The sequence below is a fragment of the Astatotilapia calliptera genome, unplaced genomic scaffold (genome assembly GCF_900246225.1).
Source record: "Astatotilapia calliptera unplaced genomic scaffold, fAstCal1.2 U_scaffold_1, whole genome shotgun sequence".
Classification (NCBI taxonomy): domain Eukaryota; kingdom Metazoa; phylum Chordata; class Actinopteri; order Cichliformes; family Cichlidae; genus Astatotilapia; species Astatotilapia calliptera.
In genome coordinates, this window is record NW_020535618.1 from 2,422,623 (window position 1) to 2,438,003 (window position 15,381).

Consider the following 15,381-nt stretch of genomic DNA (forward strand, 5'->3'; position numbering starts at 1 on the left):
TTGTTTCCTGGTGCTTTGTGAATAGACTCAAATTTTCTTTTAAATCAGCTTCAATCAAATAACCATAACCTTCCACCAGGGAGCACTTTAACATACACAGACCTGTCTGTAACCCATTTACTGTCAGTTTTCTTATGGAAATTACTTCACCCGTATGCTTAGACACTCGAACACATTGTACAGTAAGAGTTTATTGGTGCTGTTATTTACTTTTACATGGAAAAATTTTCTATTTAAAAATATATTTAAAAATTCATCTGTAGATATGACTTTATGTGTTAATGTTCAGATATTAAATCATGTTCATTGTATCTCCCAAAGTAAAAGCTTACAGGCAAACATCACATTCATCATCAGTGATTCATTCCTTTCTAAACTGTAAATGAACACAATAAAATACATTTTTCTTCATGTGGTCGTCTGCTCTGAATCACTTTATAAATCTGCATCATGCTTTCATTTCACTCTCATCACTCTTACTGCATGAAAACGTGCTGTGAGCACTTTAGTTTTGACTCTCAGCTCTACCAGCCTGAAGTCATTTACTTCACTGATGAACTTTCTGAAAACAGTCGTCTGTCTGCAGATTCTCTCAGACTGGATGAAGACAGATGTCACAGATGTTCTCTTTATTGCTCCTGACAGATCATCAGACACCAAACTGCACAGTAACTAAGACTCATGTGTGAAAGTGTTCCTGCTGCTTTAAGTCTGTGGCTCACATGAACTTTGTTATCTGCTCTGAAGAGGACTGAAGTGGGTTTGGGTTCACCACAACAACTCACGTTTTCCATCAGACATCTTTGTGAAACCCACAGAAGCACACGAGAAGATCAAGTGAGACCAAAGTTTATTGAACCTGCAGAGAAACCAGATCACTGCTGTGGAGACGACAGCACACTTAGAAATAACATAAATAAGAGCAAAGTTACTGAAGACATGAAACTTGGATTACATCTACATTTTAGTTACATAACATTTATTATTGTTTATGTATAATTTGTCTTGGTCATGCTTTTATTCTGAAAGGCCGGGTGAAGAAAAATTCTTTTTTTAATATAAAAAAAATTAAAAACTAAATTAAGAAAGTAAAAATTTTTCAGCTTCTTTATAAAAGAAAACAATAATAACTCTCCATTTGAACTTTCTGCCCTCAGAGATTGTGTGAGGTTTCCTTCATGAGGAGAACAAACAGAATATAAACCAGTGTGTTTACAGTAAATGTGTCAGGTCTGAGCTGCTGTGTGGACCAGTTAGAGAGCAGCAGCTGGATCCCAGTGGTTGGACTGGTGGACGACTTCAGTGAGGAGTCGATGACATTTGGCTCTGGTAGAAACTCTGCACACACAAACACACAGGAGGAGAATATAAGCACAAAGCAGAGCCTCTCTGTTCTCTTTAGATACAGCAAAGTGAAAGAATGATCCTTTAAAAGTTATTCAGCAGTTCTTGGTGAGTGTTTGGGATATAATATGTCACATGTAACACCTGTGGATGATATCCAACAACTCTGAAGCAGAAATATTTTTTCAGTCACAAGTTAGAGGCCACAATCACTTTTTGGCAGCTTGAAAATTACATATTATCGGTATTAATGTTCTTTCAAAAGTTATTCAGCAGTTATAAAGGACTGTTTGGGCTCCTATGTGTCACATGTAACCCTTCTGGATGATATCCAACAAGTTTGAAGCCGAAATATTGTTTCAGTGACAAGTTATAGGCCACAATCACTATTTGGTAGCGCTAAAATGCCATGTTCTCAGCCGTTATTCTGAACAAACAAGAAAGAGTCATGGTGATACTGGCACAATAGGTCTTTATTGTTTTAACTACTACTCGACAGTCTTATAACAAATATGAACAACGCGAGTAGACATACTAAACCTGTGGGCATTAATTATTCCATCGTGATGCGTGTAGTCATTCGTGACTGCGCTACACACTGAAAGCAACCTTCTGATAAGCGTCATAGTTCGGTTACAAGAAACGTTAAAGCTCCATAAATGCATACCTTTGCCTAGTAACAAAGGCATAAATGTGTTTGTTTGGTTTTTTCCCACGTTATATCAGTTGCACGGAAGTAGCTGGCAACGCTGCAGCTTTAAGCAGCTGGACGGCAATCACTTTTTGGCACAACACCGGCAGCTGGTACACTCACTGTGTCGATGTTAGACAGAAACACGAACAACGTCCTCACACTCTGCTGTCCTTTCGGTAGCTAGCTTTGTCTGCTAGCTGCACGGTGGTTTCTAGGATTAGCAGGTTTCTAATAAACCTCACACTGCAGCTGGATAAAGTTGTCAAATCAGCGATCAGCAGCTCCAGTCCTTTCAGTTTACTTGCGATCTAATGTTGGTCAGGAATATGGTGTGTGTGTGTGTGGGTGGAGTGGTTGTTTTCTTTAGCCTAGCCAACAACTCATCGGTCCCCCCCCCCCCCCCCCACTTCCGCTGTTTCCGCGCGTGCACTGCCGGTGTTTACCGATGCTTCTCGACGTCCAGCCGAAAATTACGTGAACTGAATTAAATCGCCTACAACCCAGGGTCATCAGACACAAACACACTACACCTCACGGACGGGTCTTAACCAATCAGATCAACATACGTCATCTGACGATCAGTTTTGTGTATGAACTTTAATAACACCAGAGCACAGAGTCGCTCTCACGCCTACCGCGTTGCATCAGCATTACAAAGACTCCTCGGGAGGATTTTAATCCCTTCACACAATGACTAAAACAGTGGTTCCAGTGTGGATTTTCCTGCTGTGCGCTTATCTCTTCTCACACGCAACCGCGGAAAACAAAGGTAATTGGTTGTTTTTCATATTTCTAAGACACACTTTCACGAAAGTCTTTACAGACAGGAAACTGTTTGAAACACTTTCCTCTCTGTGTTGTTTTCAAACATTCTCATACCCAGAGTGCATACTAAAAAATACACACACACACACACACACACACACACACACACACACACACACACACACACACACACACACACACACACACACACACACACACAAATACTTCTTTTGTCCTGAAATATGTATTTTTCACTTTAGTGTTACTGCAGAGTTTAGGGATCTATTTTGGAGCTCAGTGTCATTCATCTGTATTTTCTGCACTTAGTATAAGAGATTGTGCTCAGCAGCAGGTCTGATGGTCAGTTTTAAAGGATTTAACGACTATAAACCAGACACCAGTGGTCTCTCTCTGATACTCTGATTATCTGCTGTAAAAGTGAACACTTGAACTTTGACCCATTTAACCTCTCTGCTGTGTGGTGTTTCCTCTTTCAGACCAGAAAGTCATCTCAGCTGACTCGGGACACAATGTCACTCTGCCATGTCAAGCTCCAGACAAGGACATCCCCATCCTAGTTGTAGAGTGGAGCAGAGCTGACCTGGAAGATGAATATGTCCTTACTTACCGGGATGGGCAGTTTGATCCTGATGAGCAGCATCCATCTTTTAAGAACCGGGTGGATCTGCAGGACAGATGGATGAAGGATAGAGACGTGTCTTTGATTGTGACAAATGTCACAGCTGTAGACGCTTGAACATACGAGTGTCGTGTCGTCCAGAGAAGAACAAACCGCAGGAAGAGAGCTCATCTGAAGACTGACCCCATCAGCATCATCACACTGAGTGTTGTTGATCCTCCAGGTGAGTGAGTAGAGTTGAGTGTGTGTGTGATCAGAGGTGAAGCTGCTTCCTGGTTGTTGTTGTTTGTTTCTAAAGATGTTGTTGATGAGACTTTGTAGAAAGCAGCTGGTCTGAGTGATGTGATCAGAGTGCAGTAGATAATGTCTGACAGCAGTTTGAAGAGGAAATGGATTCTGTTCTGTTCTTCACTCATCACCTACCTGACAGCTGACACCTCACACCTGTTTCTCACCTGCAGATCAGCCAGGAGGACACACAGAGGATGGAGGGAAGGAGGATGAAATTGGTAGAAGATATCATGCTGGACTGGTAGATTTTGGTTTGTTACTTGTTGTGATCCTTGTTGTTTTCCCTGTTGTGATCTCTAAAAAAAGGAAGAATGATCCTTCCTGATGAAGAAGCAATGAAGGAGATGATCTGAAAGAAAATAGGATGACAGGAGAGAGAGAGATAATACATTAAACTAGTTAAAAACGTTTAACTATAAAAATGACATATTTATACGTATAGATAGTTGTATGAGGGTAACATCACAAGGAGAACAAACAGAATATAAACCAGTGTGTTTCACACTGAATGTGTTCAGGTCGGAGCTGCTGTGTGGACCATTATAGCTTTATATCAGAACCTGTTTTGGTTGGAGATTTATGTAACGCAAACTGTCAGAGAAACTCTTGAATCTATGTTGGTTCCTCTTGATGTCAGTGCTGACTTTGATCCTGTGGATCACTGCAGACGCTTAGAGACATTGATAGAGACTCTGAGAGTTTCTAACTGGATTAAATTGCACAGATGGAGGATTCTTTGTACGTGTTGATGAATCTTCATCCAGGAGCTACAAACTGAACTGTGGCGTTCCACAGAGGTTAAATCTGGGACCAGCGCTTTTAACATTTACAGGCTGTAACTTTGTGATGTCATCAGGAGGCACAGAATCAGTACACATTAGTACACTGATGATACACAACTTTATGTTGTTGTGTCTCCTGATGACACAGAGCCAGTCAGATCTCTCGGCATCTTACATATTAATTCCTGGATGGCAGCAAACTTCCTCCAACTCACTCAGGACAAAACTGAGGTTTAATCAGCAGCTCTGAAGCTCAGAGAGAAACTTCATAACAAACTTCAGACTCTTCCACTAAACCTGTGTGAGCAGGTTAAAAACCTTCAGGTCTTATTTGATCCAGAACTCACATTTGAAATTCACATTTAAAACTTTTGTCAAAAATATTCTAAAACTAAATTTTCACATTTAATTTGCAACATTTGCACATTTGCAACAGTGCAACAGTTTCTCTCTCAAGCCAATACAGAGACCTCGACTCCAGTTTTCATCTCCTGAAGGACTGATTACTGAAATGCTTGTTTTTCTAGTTTTTTAAAGAAATCTTTGTCACTGATGTCAGTGCAGTTTATGCTTCAGTGGGAAATCTCTGCTGATTACTGTGATTGAAATTTTCACCAGGTGTTGGTAACAACATCCAATCCACACATGCAAAGCAATCAAACCATAGATGTCCATAAATTATCTGTAATGATAAGAAATGTCAAAAGTATTGAGCATGTTTACTGAAAATGTTTTTAATCCTTTGAACATCCTTTGAGCCTTTGTTGGTGATGATTGTTTTAACGTTCCTCCTGCACGGAGAAACTTGTCTCAGGTGTGACTTTGGTCCATTCTTGGCTCTTTGACTGCATTTCTCGCTGTTTTCTTGGAAATAATTGTACCGGCTCCACGTCTTTCTGTATCTCTTTGCAAGTGCTCCAGATGTGGCCTCAGAATTTCATCTTCTTTTGTTTTTGTGGCCCACATTGGCTGTGATATAGACATCAGTGTGTACGATGATGTTATGACTGATGGATGAGAAACAGGACTTCTGTATTTAAAGTGTGTACTGTGCATATTTGTAGGCTGAGCGCTGACCTCATCCACAGAGCACTGAGGTGTGAGTCAGTAACTGAGAGTCACGGCTGTCTGCACTCTGAGAGGATGATGACTGTACAATTACTTTTTCTGTGGGTTCATTGGTGCTGAAGTTCAGTACAAACTAACCACCTTTGAGATGAAGTTGCATCATGGAGCTCACAAATCTGCAGCAGCTGTGTGATAATGTCACGTCAACATGAACCAAAACATCAGAGGAATGTTTGCAGCACTTTGTTGAATCTGCTGTGAAGAATTAAAGCAACTCTGAAAGTAAAAAAAAAAAAAAAAGACCAAATTCAGTACTAGGAAGGTGTACCTAATAATGTGGCCAGTGAGTGTATATGATTGTAATGAAATAAAACTTGTGAACTTGTTTGTATATTTTTGTGGTGTTCAGTGTGTGACAGAGATTTTCTTGTAAAGAGCTGAGCACTCCTGATCCTGTGTGAAGTGGAAACATTAAACCTTGAGAGCTGCAGACTCAGAGGTGGGCAGCCTGTTGTTGCACTTTAATGTCAGTAGATGGCAGCACAGACCACTTCATCTTGGTTGCATCAAATGACAAACTCACTTCCTCAGAGTAAAACCTGAAAAAAATAATGCCTTTAAAATGAATATCACCTAAACTATCATCTGCTTTGAGTTGACGTCACACCTGTTACCCATCACACCGTGATATTTCTGGTAGCAGTGGTCACTTCTGGTGAAAACAACCCACCTGCAGCCCTGACTGCTGACAGAGCTGCAACAAGCATCAGTAAATGTATTACAGTCTCATGAATTTGGTGGTTGGTAAAAGCTGCTCAGAGACACATGTTGTTTTATATGTGAGCGACATCCTGATTTCAAATCTGTGGGTCAGTGAAGAGAATCACTAATGGACATGCGCAGTGGAGGGTGCTCTAACATAAACGTGTGACTGTGTGTTGAAAACAATTTCACTCAGAAAGTAAAATCCGACACATTGCAGATGAAGGCTGTTTATTAATGGAGTAAAGGATCTCCATCATATTACAAAACACACTTGTACCTGTGAAAAATAGTGAAAAATATAAATTTATAAGATATTAATCTGTGTGACAAACCATCCATAAATGTGTGTTAATATTCAGATTTTAAATAATGTTTATTTTTATGTTCATTGTCTCTCACAGTGACACAGACAGCTGTGACATCAAACATCACATAAACAGTGATTCATTCCTCTGTGAACTTTAAATAAACACAAAGAGATTGTATTTGACTCCTTTCACTTTAGTCTGACTTTATGAAAACTTGCTGCTGAGCACTTTAGTTATAAAGCAGAGGTTAAAATGGTGATAAAAAGTCAGTAATAATGAAATAAGAGCCATCCTGTAGATGCAGACTGAGTTTAGTCCAAGGATATAAAATGTGTTACCATCAACCTTGTAACTGTCTGATAATCAGACGTCTCTGATTAGTTATTGACTTATTTGAGTGATTTCCTTTCTGACAACGATTGTCCGAGTCTCCAGGATGTCTCAGGGAGCTGCTGTATGGACCAGTTAGAGAGCAGCAGCTGGATCCCAGTGGTTGGACTGGTGGACGACTTCAGTGAGGAGTAGATGACATTTGGCTCTGGTAGAAACTCTGCACACACAAACACACAGGAGGAGAATATAAGCACAAAGCAGAGCCTCTCTGTTCTCTTTATATACAGCAAAGCATCAGGACACGTCAGTGAACGCATCACAGTTACAATAATGTAACTTATTGAACTTTGACACATTTTGTGCAGGTGTGTCAGATCACACAGCATCTGCAGACACACAATCTTGTTTTGATACATTTTAACTGCAGGATGAAAAATAAACTGATTAAATAACATCAAATTGCTCCATCTTAACAGGTTACTGGCACCAGAATATTTAGTGGAACTGGTGCTTGTGTCCCAGTCAGTGTGTACATCCTGAGATGCTGCAGCCACAAACCTGTTCACTGTTCCCAGCTCACACTTAAAGACGACTGAATGTTTGCTGTGAGGACTCCTCGATCCTGGGACGACCTGCCTGAAGAAATCTGGCTCGCCTCATCAGTGTCGTCTTTTAAATCCTTGTTAAAGACTAATATATAAACTTTAACTCATCTTATTCATCCAGCTGTTGGAAGTTATTCACCACATGACGCTTGAGTCTGTGTGGCCGTAGTTTGATTCATAATTTACTCTTTGCTCTTTCACTCATCGTCTCTGGGAAGCACTCGTAACGATGGTTTGAAAAGTGACACAAACTTAAACATACAATAAAGTTTGATTGTGAGCAACAGATTTATGGTGTTTGTACTAAAAGAAGAGCAGCTGTACCTCTCAGCTCTGACTGTTTTTCCTTCTCTTTGACTGACGTCTTCAGTTCTCACTGCTGAGCCGACTGCAGCTGCATCTGCACAATAAAACACACACACAGGACGTCAGTGCACGATTGACTTTACCCAGAATCCTCTGCAGGAGAAAATGGAAGGTACTCATGTTTAGCTGGACAGAGAAAAGTTACAGGAAGTCGTGATGTCGCTCTGATGTTGTTCAGTTTGTCTTGTACAACATTTTTCTGAAGTCTCATATAAAGACGTCGCTTCTCTGTTTTCTTAACAAAGTGGATTTTCTACAACAGTTTCAATGATAAGAAACAAAATGAATGACATTAGTTATGGAGCCTTTGGTAAATATTCAGAGAACAAGATGGAAAAACAATCAGTTACAGGAGCAAACATCATGCTGACTTGAACACATATTTGTTGTTGAAGCTTCTCAGTATTTGAATCATGAAGATTTGTTAGTGTTTTTTAATGAGTTCATCTTTTAAACCATTTTAGCCTCGATTGTCCTGTTAAACACTATTTAAACTTCTGTCTCTATAATGCAACAGAGTCAAGTTTAGCCTTTCTGCTAACTTCAGGCTAAAAACACTGATGACCTCCAACGCTGCCCCTCAGCCTCCTGGTAGAGGCTCCTATGGACCCAGCAGGGTGACAACAACACCCCATCAAAGGGACAAAGACACTGAGCAGCATGCAAAGAAGCCCACTCACTATAAACATCATGTAAGAAATAAGAACTACAATGGGATCATTGATGGAGCTGGACTGTTGTCAGAGTGCAGCTTAGAGGAGATTCTGAGTTTAGCAAAACCTCCTCATGGCTTAAAAAGTCTAACAAGTGTTAAGATTTCCTGTGAATATTACTGTGAACACTGACACGCTCACCTGTTTTCAGTGCAGCTCACTTTGTTATTGTTACTCATATAGAATTAAATAAAGTCTTCCAATAAAAAGTGTAAATATAGACTTTAATTAGCCAGTTTGTTATGCTGCACCGAACAAACGCACTACTCTCACATCTGGTGTGACGGGACACGAGCTCCAGCTCAACCTCTGACTTTACTGATGAACGAGTGAAAGTGAATTCCTTTGTTTAGTTTATTATTAGAATATGTTTGTTTGTTAGAAACTGTTATAGATGCTATGTTATGTCCTACAGAGCAAATATTTCATATTCAGCCTTCATGAAGCAACCAGTTAAGTATTAAATCTTCTATAGCAATAATTCATCTTTGACGTTACATTATTTATATCATTTCAATGTATTCTTCATTTCACACATTTACATTGTTCTAAATATAATGTTTAAATAATTTTCATATTATTGAAGTCAGGATTATAACAGAAGGGTCACAATCATGGCTGCAGCAAATATGAAGACGAGGCTCAATCAAATACAAACAATATTTAAAGTGAGTTACTGACTCTTAAACTTGTAACTTTATACAGTAAAAACTGTTTATTCTACCAGTGTTGTAATAAAATAAGTCGTACCATCAATAAATAAACAGCTGCTGAGGACTCGTTGGTGTAGCGAAGGACTAATGTCCTAAAGAGTAATATAGTACACACTCCTTCCTGAGACGACTGACATTTCCAACACTTGCACTGTTGACTCTGTGTTGCACACTGCTCAAAATAAAGGGAACACAAAAATAAGAATCCCAGATCTGAATGAATGAAATATTCTCATTAAATACTTTAGATAGTTGAATGTAGTGACAACAAAATCACACAAAATGATGAGTGGAAATCCAATGTAGCAACCCATGGAGGTCTGGATTTGGAGTCACACTCAACGAGGAAAAACACTCTACAGTAATGTCCTTACAACAAGTCAAAGTGAAGCTCGGCAGTGTGTGTGGCCTCCACGTGTCTGTATGACCTACAACACCTGGACATGCTCCTGATGAGGTGGTGGATGGTCTCCTGAGGGACCTCCTCTCAGACCTGGACTGAAGCATCTGCCAACTCCTGGACAGTCTGTGGTGCAGTTGGTGGACGGAGCGAGACATGACGTCCCAGATGTGCTGGGTTGAATCAGGTCTGGGGAACAGCTGGACCAGTCCACAGCATCAATGCCTTCGTCCTGCAGGAAATGCTGACACACTGCAGCCACATGAGGTTCAGCATTGTCTTGCATTAGGAGGAAACCAGAGCTGCCCGCACCAACATATGATCTCACAGGGGGGTCTGAGGATTTCATCTCAGTACCTAATGGCAGTCAGGCTACCTCTGATGAACACATGGAGAGCTGTGCAGCCCCCCCAAAAGAAATGCCACCCCATACCATAACTGACCCACTGCCAAACCATCATGCTGGAGGATGTTGGAGGCAGCAGAAGGTTCTCCACACTGTGTCCAGACTCTGTCACGTCTGTCACATGTGCTCAGTGTGATTCTGCTTTCATTGCCAGTGGCAAAGTTGCCATCTCGGTGTTCTCTGGCAAATGCCAAACGTCCTGCACGGTGCTGGGCTGTAAACACAACCTCCACCTGTGGACGTCGGGCCCTCATGCCACCCTCATGGAGTCTGTTTCTGACCATTTGAGCAGACACGTGTACATTTGTGGCCTGCTGGAGGTCATTTTGCTCTAGCAGTGCTCTTCCTGTTCCTCCTTCCACAAAGGTGGAGGTAACAGTCCTGCTGCTGGGTTGTTGCCCTCCTACGGCCTTCTGATGTTCCGGCCTGTCTCCTGGTAGCGCCTCCATGCTCTGGACACTACACTGACACACAGCAAACCTTCCTGCCACAGCTCACATTGATGTGATCCTGGATGAGCTGCACTACCTGAGCCACTTGTGTGGATTGTAGACTTCGTCTCAATCTATCACTAGAGTGAAATCACAGCCAGCATTGAAAAGTGACCAAAACATGAGCCAGAAAGCATCAGCACAGAGAAGGTCTGTGGTCACCACCTGCAGAAACACTCCTTTATTGGGATGTCTTGCTAATAATTCCCACCTGTTGTCTAATCCAACAGTGTGTGGCATTGATTGTCAATCAGTGTTGCTTCCTAAGTGGACAGTTTGATTTCACAGAAGTGTGATTGACTTGGAGTTACATTGTGTTGTGTAAGTTTTCCCTTTGTTTTTGGAGCAGTGCATTTATTCTGTGTACTATTGTATTTATGTATTATCATCCTTTTCTATCCTTACTAGGGCTGTGCGATATGACCAAAATCATATCCCGATATAAAACATCTATCGTCCGATAACGATATAAATCACAAAAATGTAACATTTTCTGTAAATTCTGTGAATCTCGGGCAGCTCGACTTGCTTGAAGTGTTTCCAGCTGCATGTCGTGTAGCTGGAGTCGAGTGTTTTAACCGATGAAACGATACATTTTTAGACATAAGTTGTAGCTGTTTTGCTTCTCATCCATAAACACTGCATACTCTTTCATATGATTCAGTTTATTTTGAGAAGTCTCAACAGGATCTTGAGCTTTATTGTGAAAGGTTTATGTGGAACATAAACAAGCGGACACACGATGGTTTTACCGTCGTTGTTGTTCATGACAACGCATAAAAACAGGCGCTTGTGCGTCCGTAGTGTGGTTATATTGAATATAAGAGAAAGAGAGAACTTTAATTAACATAGCCACTACAGCGACCGTCAAAACCATGAAAAAATATTGACGTAAACAGTTTATTTTGCGACACCACGAAACAAACGATAGCGTAAACTGAAACGATATATCTGGTTATATCGAACAGCCCTCATCCTTACTCTCTCTATTCAAGCACAATACTGTTGAACTTATTCTCAGTTTATCTTCTGTATAGTTGTAAACATGTATATTTGAATTTGTTATATTTTCATGTCATTTTACAGTGTTTTTCACCTTTGAAGGACGATGTTTTGTCCCACTGTTACCTGAGTGTGTATTGTTTGGTTGACAATAAAACTCGACTAAAGCAACAGAGTACTGGTACAGTACTAGGTTTGCTAGTACTACATTACTGTATATTACACACACACACACACACACACACACACACACACACACACACACACACACACACTTCATCAGCAGCAGACAGTCTCTTTGATGTTGATACATTTATCCATAACTGTGTGAAAACAGCACATGTGGAGGTGCAGGGAGGGAAACCCCGGGTTAACTGAGTGAGTTTTATCAACTCATATCAGCTTCATATGACAGAATATCCTGATTACCAATGTTAGCGTCAACTAATCTGAATAACAGAAATATACCCTGGGTATAATAAACTTTCTCTGTAGTGCAGGACCAGATCAGTCAAAGTACAAGAATTCAAACAAACACAGAGATTCTACTTACAGAGCAGACACAGCACAGATGTTTCCTTCATCGTCCTTCTCACTCATTTCAGCTTTTTCTCATTTCTGTCTCTGACACCAAGTAAAGTCGCCCTCTTCCTCCTTCCTGTTGGTACAAAGAGAGTCGAGGTCAGATACATTAGAAATATATACAACTATTAACACACTGTAACAGTTACTCTCTTCTAACACGTGGTATGAACACCCTGTTACTTAAAGTTGCTACAAAACACACAGATAGTTTTTTTAAAGAATATTTCCAAGATGGACGTCTGATCGACATCATAAATGTTACACCAGTGTCCATTTGATGAACCTCTTCAGCATCACCTGCGTACCCCTGTTAGACTTTCTAACAAGAAAAACTTTGTGTTTATGAATCATTTTCTCAAAGAATAAAACATTGTAAATATTAAGAGTTGGAGAAAAAAGAAGAAAATGAAGCAGTCCTCCAACAATTTCTTATCCTACTAGTGAAAAAAGTTCCATCCCTGGATGTATAATGCTGATGTCAGGAACAGAGAAGTGATATTTGTACAAAGCCAACATATACAGATGAACATATATATGAAAAGCTTAAACATGTTGTTTACTTCTTTAAATAACAGGCTGCGGTTTCTGCTTTGCATACATGAAGAAGAAGTGCTGCTTTCTCTTCACATTCACATTAGATGTTTAAACTAAAATGAACCCATCCACTCTCATCCACTTCAGTGTGTCTCAGGGACACATGACGCTGTTACGACTCATCGAGCGATGCCACCGACCAGCCAATCGGTGACATCACAGTTTACTACCTGCTCAGATCGCTTGGAAACCCGGCCTAGCAGGTACTAAAAAAATACCTGGTACCAGGTACTGATGACCATTCACACTCACATTCACACCTCTGGGCGATTGAGAATCACCAGTGAACTTAACCCCACTGACTGCATGTCTGTGGACTGTGGGAGGAAGCTGGAGTACCTGAAGAGAACCCACACAAACACAAGGAGAACATGCAAACCCCCCACAGAGACCAGGTGGTGGATGCAAAGCCTGGGTGTCACCATGTGGCCCTCTTAAAAATATATTTAGGTACTTTAAATATACACAACATGTAAAGTATAAAAAATAATAAATAAAAGTTATAATGCTACTTATGTCAGCTGTAACTCTCATCTGGACTCTAATTTTACAGTTTTGTTTTTATTATTAAGTGTCAGTGCACTTATGTTAACGACAGTGAATCCTTAAGCTGTCATCATCGATTTTCACCTGTCAGTCTCATTCTGTCCTTTCTGAAAGTCTTCAACAACTCAATTATGATGTGACTGGAAACACAATGAAGACAAAATATTAGGTATAAAATAACTGACTGGAATATGAATTCTGTTTTATCAACATATATAAACACATTTAAGGATCTGACTGTTGACTAGCATGCAATGTTAAAAAAAAAACTTAAAAAACTAAAACAAACAAACAAATGAACAGTTATAAGTAATAATAATAATAATAATACCAAACATACATTTTTATACAAAGTAGAGCCGATCAATGCATTTATGAATTTATGAATGATCAGTTTTTTCTAAACTTCTAAAGAAGTAATTTCTAATGTTTCTATTTATTTCTATGTGTAATGTCTTTACTTATATTGGTAAGTAGAGTTTAATGAACGTGATTTATGACGAGTTATATATAAAATATAGAAATAAGCTGTTTAGCAAAGTATCTTAAATACTACGTTATTTGACACATTTCACATATTATCACCAACAAGTCATTTACAGCAGTGTTGGCCAATCATTTTTATGCAAATACCGGAAACCAGTTCGGGGCACAACCGTATTTGGCGCCGTTCCGAGCGAACGTCGTCACAGCGGGGACACCGGACAAGATGGGTACCGGAGTTCTTACGTCGCTCTTGGGGATTCTTTTCCTCCGTTATAGCGCGTTTGCATCAACAGGTGAGATGTTACTCTTAGATTGCTGCTGAATTAATTTGCCGTTAGAGCCACCGAGACTCGCCGGACATCGTTTTTCAGCTGAAACCTCACATAACAGAAAACATCCACTTCGCTCAAAGTACGGCTAGCGATAGCGAAGCGACACATAACGTTAACATGGCGGTGCAAACCAGAGTAGCCGGCAAAAGCGGACTGGTCCCGGATTACTTTCACATTTATAACAGGGGATTTTAGTCCGGGAAACCTGAAGTCGGTACTAATATAATACTATTAACACGGGCAGTGCCCTACAACGGGAGAAATTTACGGATAAAAAATAACTCGAAAGATACTTTTCGACACCGTGTCGCGCTATGCTAGCCATCAGCAGCAAAGGAGGAGAAGCGCTACTGCCGCGAGGCTTAATGTTCGCGGCGGGTCGGCTGGCTTCACCCCTGGCTGCACAAATCACGGTTCACTTGACCGCGTTATGTCAGGAGAACAACAAAGCCACTAAAGAAGTACTAAAACTCGAGGAGACGCACAACTGGAGCACTGTTTGCTCATATTGTGTGTGGTTGATTTAAACGTCAGAGCCTGGTAAGGTAACAGCCATTTTTTCTCTTGCATCAAGTACCTGCTGAGAACATCACTGTAGTGAAGTTTATCTGAGTCGTCCCCATCCAGAATCCCTGGCAAGGTCGGGGGCAGATCTAGAAGGTGGCATGTGCCACCCTAAAGTAATCTCCTGCCACCCCGAGTGCCACCCTAGTTTTGCACATGACAATGTTGTTTACTAAAGTAAGATAGCACTTTGAGCCTAGCTACAGTTATCAGTGAATATAAGTTCTAAAACTGAATCTATAGCTTAGTGTTACCCAATGTTCCCTCTAATGTTTCATGTGTCTGAGCGAACACACAAACTCCCTGAGCGATCCCTTGGACCGCTGTGAGCAACAGCAGACGTGTGCACTGTGGTCACGCCGGCATCGAATCCATCCAAGTTACATGGTTTATTAAAATAATCACATTACAACATTTACATTTATGTTAGACTACTTTTAATTAACTGCTTTAGAATTAATTTTAAAAAAAAATCTCGTTCATGAGCTGTGTAGTATGTTAACACTATTGAAAGTAAAAATAACTTGAACTCCAATTTTGAAAACACAACTTTATTTATTTATTTTTTTTATAAAGCTCTGACTTGTA

At 40.3% G+C, this 15,381-nt stretch overlaps 1 long non-coding RNA gene across 1 annotated transcript; it reads right to left on the reverse strand.

Annotated features, from left to right (window-relative positions):
- Positions 1–7,120: 7,120 nt before the first annotated feature.
- LOC113017204 (uncharacterized) lies at positions 7,121–12,269 on the reverse strand. Its single transcript, XR_003271417.1, has 3 exons — positions 12,240–12,269; positions 7,920–7,995; positions 7,121–7,207 (listed from the first exon to the last, which is right to left on the reverse strand). It is a non-coding gene; the product is annotated as an uncharacterized LOC113017204 (long non-coding RNA).
- Positions 12,270–15,381: the final 3,112 nt, after the last annotated feature.